We start from the raw sequence: 18,766 nt of genomic DNA on the forward strand, positions 1-18,766 counted from the left end.
GGATTCAAGAGATGATCCTTCTCCATACATGGCAGGCGTAGGCTCTATGGTACAGGAGGTCCTGCCAGTAACAGCAGCAGATTGTGACAGCGCCAATCACGGTTGTTAACTAGAGATGAGCGAGTAGTATTCGATCGAGTAGGTATTTGATCGAATACTACGGTATTCGAAATACTCATACTTGATCGAGTACCACTCGCTATTCGAATGGAAAAGTTCGATGCAGAACCAGCGTTGATTGGCTGAATGCTATACAGTCGGCCAATCAACGCTGGTTCTTCTCCTACCTTTAGAAGTCTTCTCCGTGCAGCTTCCCCGTGGCGTCTTCCGGCTCTGAATTCACTCTGCCAGGCATCGGGCCTGGGCAGAGCCAACTGCACATGCCTGCGCTACAAGAAAATGGCCGCTTTGACTGTAAGCGGCCATTTTCTTGTAGTGCGGACATGCGCAGTCGGCTGTGCCCAGGCCCGATGCCTGGCAGAGTGAATTCAGAGCCGGAAGATGCTACGGGGAAGCTGCATGGAGAAGACTGCTCGGAGGATCCAGCCCGACCCTCACTCGTGGACTTGGTAAGTATAATTTGATTGAACGTTGCCTACCCCTGAAACGAGCATTTTCCCCCGTAGACTATAATAGGGTTCGATATTCAATTCGAGTAGTCGAATATTGAGGGGCTACTCGAAATTAATATCGAATCTCGAACATTTTACTGTTCGCTCATCTCTATTGTTAACCACTTAGATGTCATGGTTATTTGCCATATAGAGAACTGCCATATTGGAATAGGTCAATGCCCGTCCCTACTTTCCTTAACATCATGGGGGCTATACAAATTGGTGTCATGACAACTAGAAACCTATCAAAGGTTCCCAGGCTTGTCATTAGGTATTGCAGCATAGAGTATGAGAAATCAAATTTCCTAAGGGTCAAACTCTCTGGGAAAAGCAAAAGAATGGAAAAAATTTTAAAAATTAAAGTAAATAATAACACTTAGCAAAATCACTTCCTGTTCTCTTTTGTATAACTAGAAATAGCTACGCAAAAAATGTACATGTTAGGTACTGATGCATCTAAAAATGCCTGAATTATTAAAATAATATGGTATTTATGAATTCTGCGATGGAAATAAACCAAAATGTGCTTCTCTCCACCAAAAAAATTAAAATAAAAAGTCATCAAAAAGTCATATGTACCCAATAATGGTACCAATAAAAACATTACTTTGTCTGGCAAAAATAGAGCCCTTACACAACAAAAAAAAGTTTCTAATAAAACGGCAAAAATGAATTTAGTATCTTTGATTGTCCTCATCCTCAAAATAAAGGGAATTTTTATCACACGGTGAACACTGTAAAATAAAACCTGTAAGCAAATGGCACAGCTGAGGTTTTTCCAATTTCACTCACTTTAGAATATATCAGAATACATTTTGGATTCTAACTTAGTATACATTAGTGTTGTTAAATAAAAAATACATGAAGCACTACTATGTGAGTGAACAGAATTTATACAATCACTAGAGATGAGCGAACAGTAATATGTTCGAGATTCGATATTCGTTTTGAGTAGCCCCTCAATATTCGACTACTCGAATCGAATATCGAACCCTATTATAGTCTATGGGGGGAAAATGCTCGTTTCAGGGGTAGGCAACGTTCGATCAAATTATACTTACCAAGTCCACGAGTGAGGGTCGGGCTGGATCCTCCGAGAAGTCTTCTCCGTGCAGCTTCCCCGCGGTGTCTTCCGGCTCTGAATTCACTCTGCCAGGCATCGGGCCTGGGCAAAGCCGACTGCACATGTCCGCACTACAAGCGGGCATGCACAGTCGGCTCTGCCCAGGCCCGATGCCTGGCAGAGTGAATTCAGAGCCGGAAGACGCCGTGGGGAAGCTGCACGGAGAAGACTTCTAAAGGAAGGAGAAGAACCAGCGTTGATTGGCCGACTGTATAGCATTCGGCCAATCCATGCTGGTTCTGCATCAAACTTTTTCATTCAAATAGCGAGTGGTACTCGATCAAGTACGAGTATTTCGAATACCGTAGTATTCGATCGAATACCTACTCGATCGAATACTACTCACTCATCTCTAACAATCACCTTAAAATATCTCTATGTTGGAAAACGTGGTTTCTGTACACTTCATATATTAGAGACTTAATTCCATCGCAGTCAATCATAGTATCATGTTAGTATCTCTGTAGCAAATTTCAGGGGATATAAGAACTGGCCGACAACACACAGAACTGAGAGGTAAATCCCAAGCACCCAAATGTCTTTCGCAGTGCCAGCCACAAAGCCAGATGGCCAAGTTATCATCTCAGAAGCCAGTATAAGAAACAAACACTCCAAAAACTATAGTCTAACCATAACCTACAATCAAAATCAGAAGAATCAAAAGAGTGAATGTCCAATTCAAAAGTCAAACCGAGAGGTAATGTCAAAGCCAAAATCATAAGGCAAGTTGAATTCTAGTAACAAGCCAAAGATCAATAATAGAGGAGTCCAGCACAAAAAATCAGGGTATGGGAGCATTACTAATGTACAATCAAAAAGCAGGCGACTGGATGAGAAGGAACAGGATCCTCCTTAGCTGCGAAGTGGATCAGCATCGGAGAGCCCTGAAAACTGCAGAAGCTTCACATGTTGGAACGGTAACCTTAAAGCAACAACAGCTAAACTGAGATTCCTGACACATAGCTAGATGCAAATCTGGACCACCAACCTGAGAGTTATGGAAACAGCTAAGCAGCACAGCTCAATGCTATTTTTTATAAGTCCTATAGAAATGAAGGAGAGTCACTGTATCACAACTGTGCTTTACTATTTCTGTAGCTCCAGAGTTATGGAAACTGCTTAGCTAAATGTGCTATGCTGTTTCTGTAACTCCCATTGACCCAAGGACTAATATTTTTCCTACTTCACACCTCTTCAATGACTCTTGGGCCAATTCCCCAACATCATGTTTAAAGAGGACCTTTCATGTCCTCGGGCACATGTCGTTTTATATACCGCTAGAAAGCCGACAGTGTGTTGAATTCAGAGCACTGTCAGCTTTACCGTTATGTGCCCCGGGGGAAGAACTATCGGTGCCATTAGCGATAGCTATTCACTGTCAGAAGGGCGTTCCTGACAGTCTAACTGGGAACACTCCTCCTGACAGTACTGTGTGTAGCGCTATACTGGGATGGGGCATTCTTTACCACCCAGCGATAATGCTGAGCAGTGACGAAAGCCCCCTCTTCCTATACTAGTCTATGGATGAGTACTGTAAGGATGAGGGGGTTGTTCTTCACCGCTCAGCGTCATGGCTGGGCGGTAAGGAACGTAGTGCATGCCCGCACTACAAGAAAATGGCCACTTACAGTCAAAGCGGCCATTTTCTTGTAGCGCGGGCATGTGCAGTCGGCTCTGCCCAGGCCCGATGCCTGGCAAAGTGAATTCAGAGCCAGAAGACACCGCGGGGAAGCTGCGCAGAGAAGACTTCTAAAGGTAGGAGAAGAATAATCGTTGATTGGCCGACTGTATAGCATTCGGCCAATCAACACTGGTTCTGCATCAAATTTTTCCATTCGAACAGCGAGTGGTACTCGATCGAGTATGAGTATTTCGAATACCGTAGTATTCTATCGAATACCTACTCAATCGAGTACTACTTTCTCATCTCTAATAAAAAAGTCAAATCATCTTACCATCCAAACTGGCTTTTTACAGTTTCCTATCACCACTCACAGTATGGAGCGCAGCTTTCATAACTAATGTCTATGAGCAGATTTAAGTTTTCTTATTTAGGGAAAAAACATTAAACTGTTGAATTTGCAACAAAATTAAAATATCAACATCAAAAGAGAATAAAGTACATTAGCTATCAAGTATTTTCAGAAAGTAAAATAAAAGCAATTACAAAAATATGAAATATTATCCTACTTGAAACTTTAGTTTCTCATTCATTTCTAAAAGTCAATATTTAATAACTTCTCTTTGAAATAATCCTAAAAGTGAAAAAGGAAACAAAAGAAGACTCCGATTGTTCTTGGCAGAATCGTTTATCAAGAGGTTTATTATTTAGAGGCTGAATGTGTCACTCCAGATAGGAAATCTATTATTTTCCATTTAGATTATTTGAGAGAGGAACAATTTAAGCATCGGAAAGTATCAAATCTTCAAATGATTATCATAACAAATGTACTCACAAACAGAATGGAGCTGGATCCTGTAGAGAGTACTTTCTGTCTATGGTTACCTTGTCAGAGAAAACATATAATTAGACTTTGCACACATACAGCGGGGAATCTAAAGCTAAAACTTGTATGATAATTCCCCAAGGAAGAAAAAACAGAAACAGATCATTTTCTAAAAGGATGTTAAAGGGATTCTACCATTAAAACATGTTTTTTTTCTAATGACCACGTCGGAATAGCCTTAAGAAAGGCTATTCGTCTCCTACCTTTTGATGTGGTCTCCGCCGCGCCGGTCATCCGAAATACCAGTTTTTCTTGGTATGCTAATGAGTGTCCGGCAGCAATGAGGACGGGCCCCAGCGCTCAAACGCCGATGGAGGCGTCCCCACTTCGGCCGGAACTGGGCAATCCAGCGACACCTTCTTCCTGATCTGTCTCCTCCCCTTCTGTGTCCTCTTCTTTCGTCATTAGAGATGAGCGAGTACTGTTCGGATCAGCCGATCCGAACAGCACGCTCGCATAGAAATGAATGGACGTAGCTGGCACACGGGGGGTTAAGCGGCCGGCCGCCGTCAAAGCGGAAGTAACAGGTGCATCCATTCATTTCTATGGAGCGTGCTGTTTGGATCGGCTGATCCAAATAGTACTCGCTCATCTCTATTCGTCATCATGGGTGACACATGCGCAGTCGGCTCTGGCAGCGAGACCCTGTAAGAGCCGACTGCGCATGCTGGCCAGTGGCCATATTTGCAAGGCCGCAATTGGGCGCATGTGCAGTACGCTCCGCGAAGTATTTGCCGAACAGAGTGTACTGCGCATGCTCAGTAAGGTCCGTACAGCCCTCCGACGCCTGGATGAGTTCTCTCGCGCGTCTATAGATCAGAGGCAAAATATTAACAAATATGGTGGGAATACAGCCAGGGTACCAATATAGTGACCTAACCTCGAAAAACAAAAGCAAATAAAGAGAGAAAGCAAAAGGCCAAAATATGCACAACACAAATTTAATAAAATATGGCTTTATCTGACCAAGATACATAGGACAAGATACGTATAGACAGGCGTTTTCAATATCAGCCTTCAAATGTCCTGCGCCAGGGCAGGGTGCGCCTCATTTATTTAGGTGAATGTCTCCTCATAAATCAGGCGCACCAATGTTGGACCATGCATCAGAAATCTCTGCCAGCTACAAGCTTGCCAGCAGCAAAAACCAAGGAATATGCCGCTCGCTCGGGAGCTCCTAAGCCCCATCCATCATAGTATTGCGATAGATGCTGGAAAGGAGTTAAAGCTGTTTTTTTTGAGTTGGATGAATTCAGCCAGATCCATTTCTGGCTTTGCCTCAAAAAGCATCAAAAGCTGCAGTGATTTTTATACAGTAGATAGAAAATAAAAAAATCGGATAGGGAAAAACCCAAAATATATAAAACACCCCGAGCTGCACCAAACTCACCACATCTTTTGCTGCTGATGGCCATGCTTATGTTTCGTACCTACATGCTAATAATATCTGCTTACATTCTGCTAGCATAGCCACTGAGACATTCTGTGTAAGAGCTTAAGATGTGATAGTGATATTTCTAGAAACACTTTCTATATACAGCAATAGTCTGAGCTATCTGATAGTGACCAGGCAGCGGCGGGGATTCATCATTTATGAGGCTGCCCACCCTCTCACGCTACAGACTCATAAACAGCAGCTGGTTGCTTGTGGTGGGTACAAGATAGGTTGTTGCAGAGATTTTTCAATTCTGTCGCTGGCTGGTCAGTGCGTTTAGATTCAGTTCTATTTGTAGAAAACCCTGAAAATAATCCCATAGCATTATTACTCTTCTGCATTACATTTGGCACGATGCAGGAAGTCAAGTAATGTTCTTCTGAAGAAATCCAGACTCATTGTTAGGATAACAGATCCAGTTCAGAGCCAAAGTGAGAACCAGTACTAGATAAACTGATTTAAACGGACAATACTGCCCCGCGTGTATAACCCCTCTTGTGCCGCACCAACTCCAACCCCACAATGGTGTTCACTAGAGCCCCAGATGGTGGCGATAGACTTGGTGGTACAGGCTGGGAAACGCCAAACACACAGCACACCACCAATGACGGTAAACCAGATACTGAGATCTCTTACCAGCAGACGTTACAGGTTGCTGTGTAGGTCCAAATAGCCAGAAGGCTGTGGCGGGTGGTCAGTAGGTGGTGACAGAGTCCGTTTCGTCAACAAGAGGGCAACGCGGTACAGTGGGGAATCCAAAGGGAACGTCAGGCAGGCCGAGTCGGTAACGGGAGCGAAGTACAAAATGGTATTCAGAAAGAAGAGGTCTAGAGGCAAGCTGGGGTCATAAACAGGAACAGTACAAAGTGAGGAGGCAAAGGCAAGGTCAACGATCAAGGCAAAGGGTCAGATACACTGGGAATGAGATAACAGGAGAATGCTTACTACCAGGACACTAGGTGAACAGAACAGCCAGCACTGGAGTGCTGCCAGAACCCAGCTTAAATAGTACACAAGAGGATGGGGCAGAATCTCAGGGAAAACCCCCACCCAAAACCAGAGAATCCAGACATACGAAGATTAACCCATGCCAACCCTGACCGGCCCCTCAACACTCAATCATAGAAAAGCATGATTTGCCCCACCACAGAACATTTTTCACTTCTCCAGAGTCAAATAGTGGTGTACTTTACAACAGCTCATCCATGGCATTGGCTTGATGATATCAGGCTTGCCTATAGCTCCTCGGCCATGGAAACCAATGCCATGAAGATCACAGTGGGACAGTATTTCTGCTGATGTTATTGTCAGAGGAGAGTTGGAACTTGAAGTCACTGAGTCAGCAGAAAGACTTGGCAACTTTTAGGCTCTATGTGTCTCATCACTTGGGGCTTCCAATCTGAAACTTTGTGTAATCTCCCACTTCATGGTTGAGTTGCTCTGGTTCCTAAACACTTCCATTTTCAATAATACCACTACCAATAATATCTCAATAATACCACTTGATCATTTAATATAAAGGAGGGATGAAATTTCACAAAGTGACCTTCCGCAGTGCTGGTCTCCTATTACAGGACCACACTGGAATTCAGTGAACTCTTTAGAACCAGCCATGTTGTAACAAATGTTTATTAAGGTGACTGCATAGGAAGGGCTGGATTGTGTACACCTATGGAGATGGGACTGAAAGGAACACCTAAAATAAATGACTATAAGGTGTGGCTTAATACTTTTGACCATATAGCGTATATATCATAACTGTGGAGCCTTTTTCTATTATGACAATAGTTGTCACTAGAGCTGAGCGAACACCGTTCGATCGAATAGGTATCAATCGAATATCAAGCCGTTTGAGGTATTAGTTTCCAATCAAATACCACACGGCATACGCAGTAAAAATTCATATCCCCTCCACCTTTCCTGGCGCGTTTTTTGCACCAATAACTGTGCAGGGGGGGTGGGACAGGAATTACGACAATGGAGGCATTGAAAAAAAATTGAAAAAACCCATTGGCTGCCCAAAACATGTGACCTTCCATTTATAAAAATAGCCAGCACCATCTTCGTGTCATTTTGTGGCTTGTAGACGTAGGGACAGATGTGCTGCTGAGACTAGAGAGGATTAGCTTCTAATAGGCAGGGAAAAACTGAAGAAAAACAACAGCTCTTTTCAGAGCTATATACTGCAGGGAGAGGAGTCGAGCTTTCCACGGGGTGTCCCCCTGAAACAGGAATACAGAGCAATTCAATCCAGTTCTATATGCTCAACCCAGCTTTGCAGGCGGTGTCCCCCCAAACACCTAACAGGGATACAGAGAAATTCAGTCCAATTCTATACCCTCAACCCAGCTTTCCACAGGGTTCCCCCCAAACACCTAACAGAGATACATAGCAATTCAGTCCAGTTCTATACCCTCAACCCAGCTTTCCACGGGGTTCCCCCCAAACACCTAACAGAGATACAGAGCAATTCAGTCCAGTTCTATACCCTCAACCCAGCTTTCCACGGGATGTCCCCCCAAACACCTAACAGGGATACAGAGCAATTAGGTCCGGCTATGTACGCTCAACCCAGATATCCCCAGTGTGTACCCCCAAAACCTAAGTGAGATAGATAGAAATTCAGTCAGGCTATGTACGCTCAATCCAGTTTTTCACGGTGTGTAACCCCAAAACCTACCTGAGAGACACAGAAATTCAGTCAGGCTATATACGCTCAATCCAGATATCCCCGGTGTGTACCCCTAAAACCTACCTGGGAGACACAGCTGTTCAGTCAGGCCATGTATGGTCAAACCTGTTTTTACTGCTGTACCCCCCAAAGCTATGTGGTATACACAGCAATTCAGTCACGCTATATAAGCTCAATCCAATTTTTTGTTCAATCCAGTATTGTTTGCTCTCCATGATGTGAACTATGCCTTTGTCTCTTGAAAAGCAACTCAACATGAAGTCATCCATGTGTGCCAGTGTGTTACTTGGCATGACTTCGCTGCCCCCAACTGTAAGGGTCACTCTCCATTTCCTCCATTTTCCACTCCCCTCCACACCATCCGTGCTGAAGCAATGGGATGCACTGAACTTCACCCTCAAGCCTCGTGTAGGACAGTGACATGAAATGCCTCTTCCTCCACCAGCCAACGGTGCGAAGATGAGAGGAGTGTGCTCTGAATGTTTTCAGCCTAGCAGAGGCTACTTTTCAGTTACGAAAATGACCGCACTTTGACCAGTATATCAGGCACAATGGTGTAAGTTTCAAAGAACCTTTGCACCAACAAGCTGAAAACGTAGGCCATGTGTGGACCGTGTTTGAGTCTGGCAAGCTCCAGATTTGCTACCAGGTTCCGGCCATTATCACTTACGCAAACATGCCTGGGCCCAGATGCAGCGGGGAAAACCATATTGCCATCTCAGCCAGGATGGCATCCCTGACCTCGGAGGCAGTGTGTTGTCTGTCCCCCAAGCTGATGAGCTTCAGCACTTCCTGCTGACATCTCCCCACGCCAGTGTTACAGCATTTCCAGCTCGTAGCTGGGGTCAAGGTTGCAGCGTAGGAGTAGGCTTTCAGAGAACCCCTGCCATGAATTTTGGGCTGGGAGAGGAGATAGGCCACCCCAGTTTGCACCCTGTGCCCAGACTCCACTACATTAACCCGGCCTGTCATTAAAGAGAAGCAGCATCCCTGACCGCAGGTGCTTGTCGATGCGCCGGTGGTCAAGTGGACCTTGCAGCAAAGTGCGGAACTCTGGGCCCGACTGATGTTCTGGGACACGTGCAGGCGCAAGGCGGGGACAGCACACCAAGAGAAGTAGTAACAGCTAGGCCCAGCATAGGGAGATCCCCCAGCTGCTATTTGGTGACGGAAGGCTGGGTATGCAGAAGCATAAACGCCAACATCTCCAGGGCCAGCAGTTTTTAGATGAGGCCGTTGAAGGCTTGGGCACATGGGTGGCTTGCGCTGTACTTCTGCCTGCAATGAAACACCTGGGAGATGGGGAGTGGCTGGGAAGAGGCGCATGATGGTGCAGGCAAAAAGGGCAGAAGGGGGGAGGACTCCCCAAAGTGTCAGAGACAGATGTGTAGGTGTCCAGGCTGGTGGTCTGGACTGCAGCACCAGCACTGTAAACAGTGGAAGAGGCAGTGTTGGCAACGCCGGGCGACGATTGTCCTGCGTTTGCTCTCTCCCACTGAGCTCAGGGCTTGCCTTCCACATGACAGCGCACGCAAGAGGTGGTAAGGTTGCTCTTTTTAAAGCCCCTACTCAGTTTAGACTTACAAAGTGTGTAAACTGCACTAAATTTGTCATATAACTGACATGTAAATGTCAGCCATTGGCTGTTCATTTTGATGAAAGTCAGCCGGTCAGCACTGTCAGCTGACAGCCGTCTGTGCTTATCCGTGATGATGCCACCGGCTGCGCTGAAGACATTTTCCGATAGCACGCTGGCGTCAGGGCAGGAAAGGACCTCCAAGGCATATAGAGCAAGTTCCAGCCACAAATCCAACTTGGAGACCCAATAAGTGTAGGGCGCAGAGGGATCGGAGAGGACAGATGAGTGACAATGAGATCATCTACCACTTCGTCATCCTCCTCTTCCTCCATCAATATAGACATCACCCCTGTCCATGTCGGGTCGGTGGCCTCGTTGTCCACCAACTCCTCTTCCAATTGCTCACTCTCCCCTTCCTGCAAACCGCACATAACCACAGCTTGCCCTGATGGCAACTGTCTCGTCATCATCACTGAGGCCCAGAAATGCCGGTTGCTGGTCCACAACCACAAAATTGGTAGGAAATGGTGGATGCTCCAGTATTCGGGCATCAGGACACACAAAGTCGTCTGGTAGCTCCTGCGATTTGGGAAGTGGTTCAACAGAGGGAGAGACAGTAAAAGAGATCCTGGGAGGGGGCAAGGGTGGGATGACTCTGTTGGGAATATTGGGCATGTTGGCAGGAAGGACGGACAGACTCTTGGGTATGAAGACGACTGCAGGTAGTGGCTGACTGGCTGGTGTAAAAGCAGCTGGAAGCATTATCCGCTAGCCATTGTAACACCTGTTCCTGGTGCTCGGGCCTGGTCTGCGTTGTACCCTGCACCCTGCTTAACGCAGCTGTCATATCAGGAATTGTGATAAGTGCATGCTAATGTTGATGAATCCTTGGGTTTTGGAGATGGAACTCCATCAAAGGTCTCCGCTGCTCACACACCCTGCTCAACATATGGCATCTAGGGTTTCAGCATGTGGTTACCTCGCACAACAGCCGGTGGTTCAGGCAAATGTAGGCGTTGCTGGAGTGTATTGAGGCTAGCAGCAGCTACTGTAGACTTGCCAAAGTGGGCACACAAGTGCCGCACTTTAACCAGTAGCTCGTGTAAATTGGGGTACGTTTTTAAAAACAACGCAACGCAACGGAGCCGTCGAGAGCACTGAGGATGGCTCCGTAGCTGCACACTGGAATGTCCCACACTGCTCTACTACACCCTCCTTTCCCTTTCCCTTCTTTGAGTGACAGAACCAGGGAGCTGTGTTGAAATCTCAAATGGTCCTATGTTGTCTCTATGCCAATATAGTAGAGCGGTATAAGCCATAGTAGGAGCACACCCTAAGTGCTTCAGACTGCTCATTTGCATATTGTGAAATAAAGGAATATTTCATGGAGGAAAGTGCGTTACATTCAGGTGAGCCTGATCTATGTACTGTAACTGTATTGCTGGTTTAATATCCTGCACCCTGGCGATACGCTCCCTTCAATGCATGCTAGATTTGCAAGACATCTTGAAGCTGATCAATCATACTGGATTCACCAAGCATTTATGGTCACTGCCTATGTGTCTTGCAACAAGCTTGGGGACCCGAGGGTCTGGTAAGTTAAACACTATGTGTCTTGCAGAAAAGGAATAAATTATTTGGATACATATTTGGGTATTATAAAAAAAATAAATAAAAGAGATTAAAGAGAGTAAAATCTTGCAATGGGTTTCAAGTTCTAAAGCAGTCTTGAAAGGGTTGATAAGATCTTGTTCTTTAATTCTTCTGCTATGACAATATTTCCCCTGTTTTTAACAGGATGAATTATTATGAACACTTTTCCCATCATAATTGAGTATTTTACCATGTTGCTTACTCATTTTCTTAGAAATATTGTGTAGGCAGCCGACAGACTTTCTCCAAGAACAGGAACAAGATGATCACGAAGTTCTGGAGTGTCACAAGTCTTGTTATTTACACAGAGACATTAAGGATGATGCGGAAACTAGATGTGAATTATGTCTTCTATCAGTAGATCTAAAATGAACATCCCCCAAGTAAAATTATATTATCCTATACGTCTTAATCCAATTAAGAATCTTTCTTCCCACAGTTTCTTATAAGCAGATATGTTTTCTTCTGTTTGATACCAAGTGAAGCTCACAATTCCCTATGTTCTGCGTCGTGTTTGGGGAAAGACATTAAATTCCACCATTTCAATTTTCATTGAACATTAAAGAAATTTTCCCCCTCAGGCAAACAATGTGGAAGAATTGCCAGGAACTCCTTTTAGTTCATTTGATCGCGGATCTTGAGTCGTGACGGTTATGCTTGTTTTCCCACTGAAGTAAATGAGCACCATATGTATGCTAGCGTGGTCCTATAAGAAAGATAAAGCAATATTCAAGGAAATTTTTCACAATAATAACATAATGTGTATAATGGAAAAAAATGACAATAATATTATATTGTCATTATTATATTATATTATATTATATTATATTATATTATATTATTAGATTGTCACCTACTATGCCTGTCACATTTTCTTAAAGGGGTTTTCGGGGCAAGCTATTTTTTTTTTTAAAGGTATTTTGGTGCTATTAATGGGTTAATAAATGCACTAAAATACCTGTAGGAGTGTTTTGAGTGATTTCGGAGTTTCTCTTGGAGCTCCTAGCATCTTCTACATTTGTTTACATGGGTAGCTTCCCGCTGTCTTAGCCTCAGATCTCCCTCCCTCCCCCTCTCTCAGACCCACTTCCCCCGTTTCTCTAGCTACCCACAGACTACTAGCCATACCTACTTATCTACCTACTAATTCAGCCACAACCCCACCCCATCATACTTACCTGTCTTCTGTGTCCTGGAGATCAGTTACTTCTGTCCCATCAGCTTCTTCTTCTGAGGACACCTTGCGCATGCGTGGTAGGCAGAATCCTTCAGTTTTTCACTTCTGCTGGTGATTGCACAATAGATCTAGAATCACTGGCTCTATTGTGCAGGCGCTAGATGGAAGTGACACTTCATGCCAGAAGACTGAAGACAAGTAAGTATGAAGGGGGCAGAGGGAGGGAAGATTGATGACGTTCCATTTCTGGAAACAGGGAAATAGACCATCACCAATATCAGAAAGTGTGCCGTTTGGTGGGGGGAAGGGGGTCACATCCAGGTAAGTATAATTTTTTTTAAACTAAGTAAATCAAAAGTTAATCGGGGGAGGGGTTAGTGGTGGTTAGTAGGGGTTAATTTTTATTTTATCCAGTAAAACACCTTTAACCTACGAAATAAACAGGTCTTAGGATGCTGGAATAAAAAAAAAATTGTATAGGTCGTGGGTACCCTGGGTGCAGAACAAGCCAAACACTACTTTTTCCTGACAATCCTGGAAACAGCAGGTATAGACAGGGTAGATATTACGATCTGCATAGGTAAGAGCAAAAACAAATGGATATCTGTCTTTTCTGTGAACATGGTTTGTGTGATATCAGCAAACACGTCCTTTAGTCTTCACATCACATCTGATGTGAGTAATGACAAATGACAATCTTTGGACAGGTCTGTGGAATATGTTGGCACTATGTACGTAACATAAACTGACTAAACATCTAAAGATCACTATAAAGTAAACCCTATATACTGTAAGTACAGATGTGTACGGCCTTATCCTATAATCACCATTGTCCCTCATCTCTTCTCTCTCTTGCCCGGAACTGGCCACCAAACACTTCAACGAGAGTCTTAAATCCACCCTGAATAAAGTAGCACCTTTGCTACTCAGAACACAGATACCGGCAACCTTGGCACGTTCCTCAAACATATTTTCTTCAGCGATGCTCAAGATGTGCTGAACGTCTGTGGAGAAAATCTCAGACATCTGCAGCCTTTCTTCACTTGATATTTATGCTCAAAGACTGTAGTTCCGCCCTTCACCTTGCCAAACAAGTCTTCTTCACGTCTCTCATCCCTTCCCTCTCCAATAACTCGAGTCTTGACACCTTTTACTCCCTCTTTATGTCAAAAGTGCAAGTTCCTGTCACAGACCTCAGTGCTCAAAATATGGCCATGAACTTTAAAGATAAAATTGACAACATTTGTCAGGAAATAACCCAATCTCCAGGCAGCGTCAGTCCCCTTCCCTCCATTGCTCCTCATTGTGAACTCTCAATATTTGATCCAGTAATAGTATAGTAATAGTATAATAATTGTTCATGGGTGTTCATTATGGGGCATAATACTGAGTGCAGGGGCCACAATGGGGCATAATAGAGCATGCAGGTACGCGGGGGGGGGGGGGGGTTATCGGTCGATTGATCGAGGTCTTTGGCGTCCATGTCGGTCGGGGGGGGGGGGGGGCAATGTCAAGTTTGTCACGGGGCCCCACCATTCCTAGTTATGCCACTGACTAGATCAAAGATTGCTTAGGAGAAGCAAACCAGGAAAGATGAGGATCAGCATTTTTTATTTTGCCCACACATCCCCGGCGCCTCTACTTGTTTGGGGGCTGAAAAGGCCCAAAAGTCTAATAATAACACTTATATATATAAGACCAAACCTAAACGTGCTGGCAATAGCGATCACGGCATCCAGAGGGTCCAGAGTCAAGATCGCTTTCCCTTGATCCAAGGATTACCATGGCAGTCAGGAGGCCAGTATTAAGCCTCCTGACTGTCTATGCATATTACACATACGGAACCTATGTGCGATGTGCTGAAATACTATATATTATAGTTAGAGATGAGCGAACAGTGTTCTATCGAACACATGTTCGATCGGATATCAGGGTGTTCGCAATGTTCGAATCGAATCGAACACCACGTGGTAAAGTGCGCCAAAATTCGATTCCCCTCCCACCTTCCCTGGCGCCTTTTTTGCACCAATAACAGCGCAGGGGAGGTGGGACAGGAACTACGACACTGGGGGCATTGAAAAAAATTGGAAAAAGTCATTGGCTGCCGAAATCAGGTGACCTCCATTTTAGACGAATAGTGGATTTCAAATCCGGGTCATATGAGAATGTGAACTTTGTGACTATGAGACAGGGATAGCTGTACAGGCAGGGATAGCTAGGGATAACCTTTATTTAGGGGGGAATGTTATTAAAAATAACTTTTTGGGGCTCTATCGGGTGTGTAATTGTGATTTTTGTGAGATAAACTTTTTCCCATAGGGATGCATTGGCCAGCGCTGATTGGCCGAATTCCGTACTCTGGCCAATCAGTGCTGGCCAATGCATTCTATTAGCTTGATGAAGCAGAGTGTGCACAAGGGTTCAAGCGCACCCTCGGCTCTGATGTAGCAGAGCCGAGGCTGCACAAGGGTTCAAGCGCACCCTCGGCTCTGATGTAGGAGAGCCGAGGGTGCACTTGAACCCTTGTGCACCCTCAGCTCTGCTACATCAGAGCCGAGGGTGCGCTTGAACCCTTGTGCACACTCTGCTTCATCAAGCTAATAGAATGCATTGGCCAGCGCTGATTGGCCAATGTATTCTATTAGCCTGATGAAGTAGAGCTGAATGTGTGTGCTAAGCACACACATTCAGCTCTACTTCATCGGGCTAATAGAATGCATTGGCCAGCGCTGATTGGCCAGAGTACGGAACTCGACCAATCAGCGCTGGCTCTGCTGGAGGAGGCGGAGTCTAAGATCGCTCCACACCAGTCTCCATTCAGGTCCGACCTTAGACTCCGCCTCCTCCGGCAGAGCCAGCGCTGATTGGCCGAAGGCTGGCCAATGCATTCCTATGCGAATGCAGAGACTTAGCAGTGCTGAGTCAGTTTTGCTCAACTACACATCTGATGCACACTCGGCACTGCTACATCAGATGTAGCAATCTGATGTAGCAGAGCCGAGGGTGCACTAGAACCCCTGTGCAAACTCAGTTCACGCTAATAGAATGCATTGGCCAGCGCTGATTGGCCAATGCATTCTATTAGCCCGATGAAGTAGAGCTGAATGTGTGTGCTAAGCACACACATTCAGCACTGCTTCATCACGCCAATACAATGCATTAGCCAGTGCTGATTGGCCAGAGTACGGAATTCGGCCAATCAGCGCTGGCTCTGCTGGAGGAGGCGGAGTCTAAGGTCGGACCTGAATGGAGACTGGTGTGGAGCGATCTTAGACTCCGCCTCCTCCAGCAGAGCCAGCGCTGATTGGTCGAGTTCCGTACTCTGGCCAATCAGCGCTGGCCAATGCATTCTATTAGCCCGATGAAGTAGAGCTGAATGTGTGTGCTTAGCACACACATTCAGCTCTACTTCATCAGGCTAATAGAATACATTGGCCAATCAGCGCTGGCCAATGCATTCTATTAGCTTGATGAAGCAGAGTGTGCACAAGGGTTCAAGCGCACCCTCGGCTCTGATGTAGCAGAGCCGAGGCTGCACAAGGGTTCAAGTGCACCCTCGGCTCTCCTACATCAGAGCCGAGGGTGCGCTTGAACCCTTGTGCAGCCTCGGCTCTGCTACATCAGAGCCGAGGGTGCGCTTGAACCCTTGTGCACACTCTGCTTCATCAAGCTAATAGAATGCATTGGCCAGCACTGATTGGCCAGAGTACGGAATTCGGCCAATCAGCGCTGGCCAATGCATTCTATTAGCCCGATGAAGTAGAGCTGAATGTGTGTGCTAAGCACACACATTCAGCACTGCTTCATCACGCCAATACAATGCATTAGCCAGTGCTGATTGGCCAGAGTACGGAATTCGGCCAATCAGTGCTGGCTCTGCTGGAGGAGGCGGAGTCTAAGATCGCTCCACACCAGTCTCCATTCAGGTCCGACCTTAGACTCCGCCTCCTCCAGCAGAGCCAGCGCTGATTGGCCGAATTCCGTACTCTGGCCAATCAGCACTGGCTAATGCATTGTATTGGCTTGATGAAGCAGTGCTGAATGTGTGTGCTTAGCACACACATTCAGCTCTACTTCATCGGGCTAATAGAATGCATTGGCCAATCAGCGCTGGCCAATGCATTCTATTAGCGTGAACTGAGTTTGCACAGGGGTTCTAGTGCACCCTCGGCTCTGCTACATCAGATTGCTACATCTGATGTAGCAGTGCCGAGTGTGCATCAGATGTGTAGTTGAGCAAAACTGACTCAGCACTGCTAAGTCTGCATTCGCATAGGAATGCATTGGCCAGCCTTCGGCCAATCAGCGCTGGCTCTGCCGGAGGAGGCGGAGTCTAAGGTCGGACCTGAATGGAGACTGGTGTGGAGCTATCTTAGACTCCGCCTCCTCCAGCAGAGCCAGCGCTGATTGGTCGAGTTCCGTACTCTGGCCAATCAGCACTGGCCAATGCATTTCTATGGGGAAAAGTTAGCTTGCGAAAATCGCAAACTGACAGGGATTTCCATGAAATAAAGTGACTTTTATGCCCCCAGACATGCTTCCCCTGCTGTCCCAGTGTCATTCCAGGGTGTTGGTATCATTTCCTGGGGTGTCATAGTGGACTTGGTGACCCTCCAGACACGAATTTGGGTTTCCCCCTTAACGAGTTTATGTTCCCCATAGACTATAATGGGGTTCGAAACCCATTCGAACACTCGAACAGTGAGCGGCTGTTCGAATCGAATTTCGAACCTCGAACATTTTAGTGTTCGCTCATCTCTAATTATAGTACATTGGACTGGGGGTCAGAGTTCCCAGGTTCAAGTCCCCTTGTGGGACAGTAAAAAGTATTTCAAAAAGTTTATAATAAAGGGAAAAAAAAACAAATAATAAAAAAAAACACCTAAATACGCATAAACAAAAAGTAAACATGTGAATATAAAGGGGAGCCCCTGTGCACTATGTTATTCCACTGGGTTTCCATCCTAAGCACCTGAGAAACTGCATCAGGAATGGCTTCCCAGCAGTCAGTTTTAAAACCCATTCATTTGAATGGGTTTTAAAAGTAAACCGCCAGAGTCCACCTGCAGCCTCTCCGCTGGGAAACCAGTTTTTTGGCCAGACACAAAGTCTTGCACAGGGGCGCTAGTGTGAACGCCCCCTTAGGCTCCCCTAAGCCTCCATAACCAAAACTTATGCATTTTGGTTATATCTAGAGATGAGCGAACACTAAAATGTTCGAGGTTCGAAATTCGATTCGAACAGCCGCTCACTGTTCGAGTGTTCGAATGGGTTTCGAACCCCATTATAGTCTATGGGGAACATAAACTCGTTAAGGGGGAAACCCAAATTCGTGTCTGGAGGGTCACCAAGTCCACTATGACACCCCAGGAAATGATACCAACACCCTGGAATGACACTGGGACAGCAGGGGAAGCATGTCTGGGGGCATAAAAGTCACTTTATTTCATGGAAATCCCTGTCAGTTTGCGATTTTCGCAAGCTAACTTTTCCCCATAGAAATGCATTGGCCAGTGCTGATTGGCCAGAGTACGGAACTCGACCAATCAGCGCTGGCTCTGCTGGAGGAGGCGGAGTCTAAGATAGCTCCACACCAGTCTCCATTCAGGTCCGACCTTAGACTCCGCCTCCTCCGGCAGAGCCAGCGCTGATTGGCCGAAGGCTGGCCAATGCATTCCTATGCGAATGCAGACTTAGCAGTGCTGAGTCAGTTTTGCTCAACTACACATCTGATGCACACTCGGCACTGCTACATCAGATGTAGCAATCTGATGTAGCAGAGCCGAGGGTGCACTAGAACCCCTGTGCAAACTCAGTTCACGCTAATAGAATGCATTGGCCAGCGCTGATTGGCCAATGCATTCTATTAGCCCGATGAAGTAGAGCTGAATGTGTGTGCTAAGCACACACATTCAGCACTGCTTCATCAAGCCAATACAATGCATTAGCCAGTGCTGATTGGCCAGAGTACGGAATTCGGCCAATC

This window comes from Leptodactylus fuscus, chromosome 3 (genome assembly GCF_031893055.1).
Source record: "Leptodactylus fuscus isolate aLepFus1 chromosome 3, aLepFus1.hap2, whole genome shotgun sequence".
NCBI lineage: Eukaryota > Metazoa > Chordata > Amphibia > Anura > Leptodactylidae > Leptodactylus > Leptodactylus fuscus.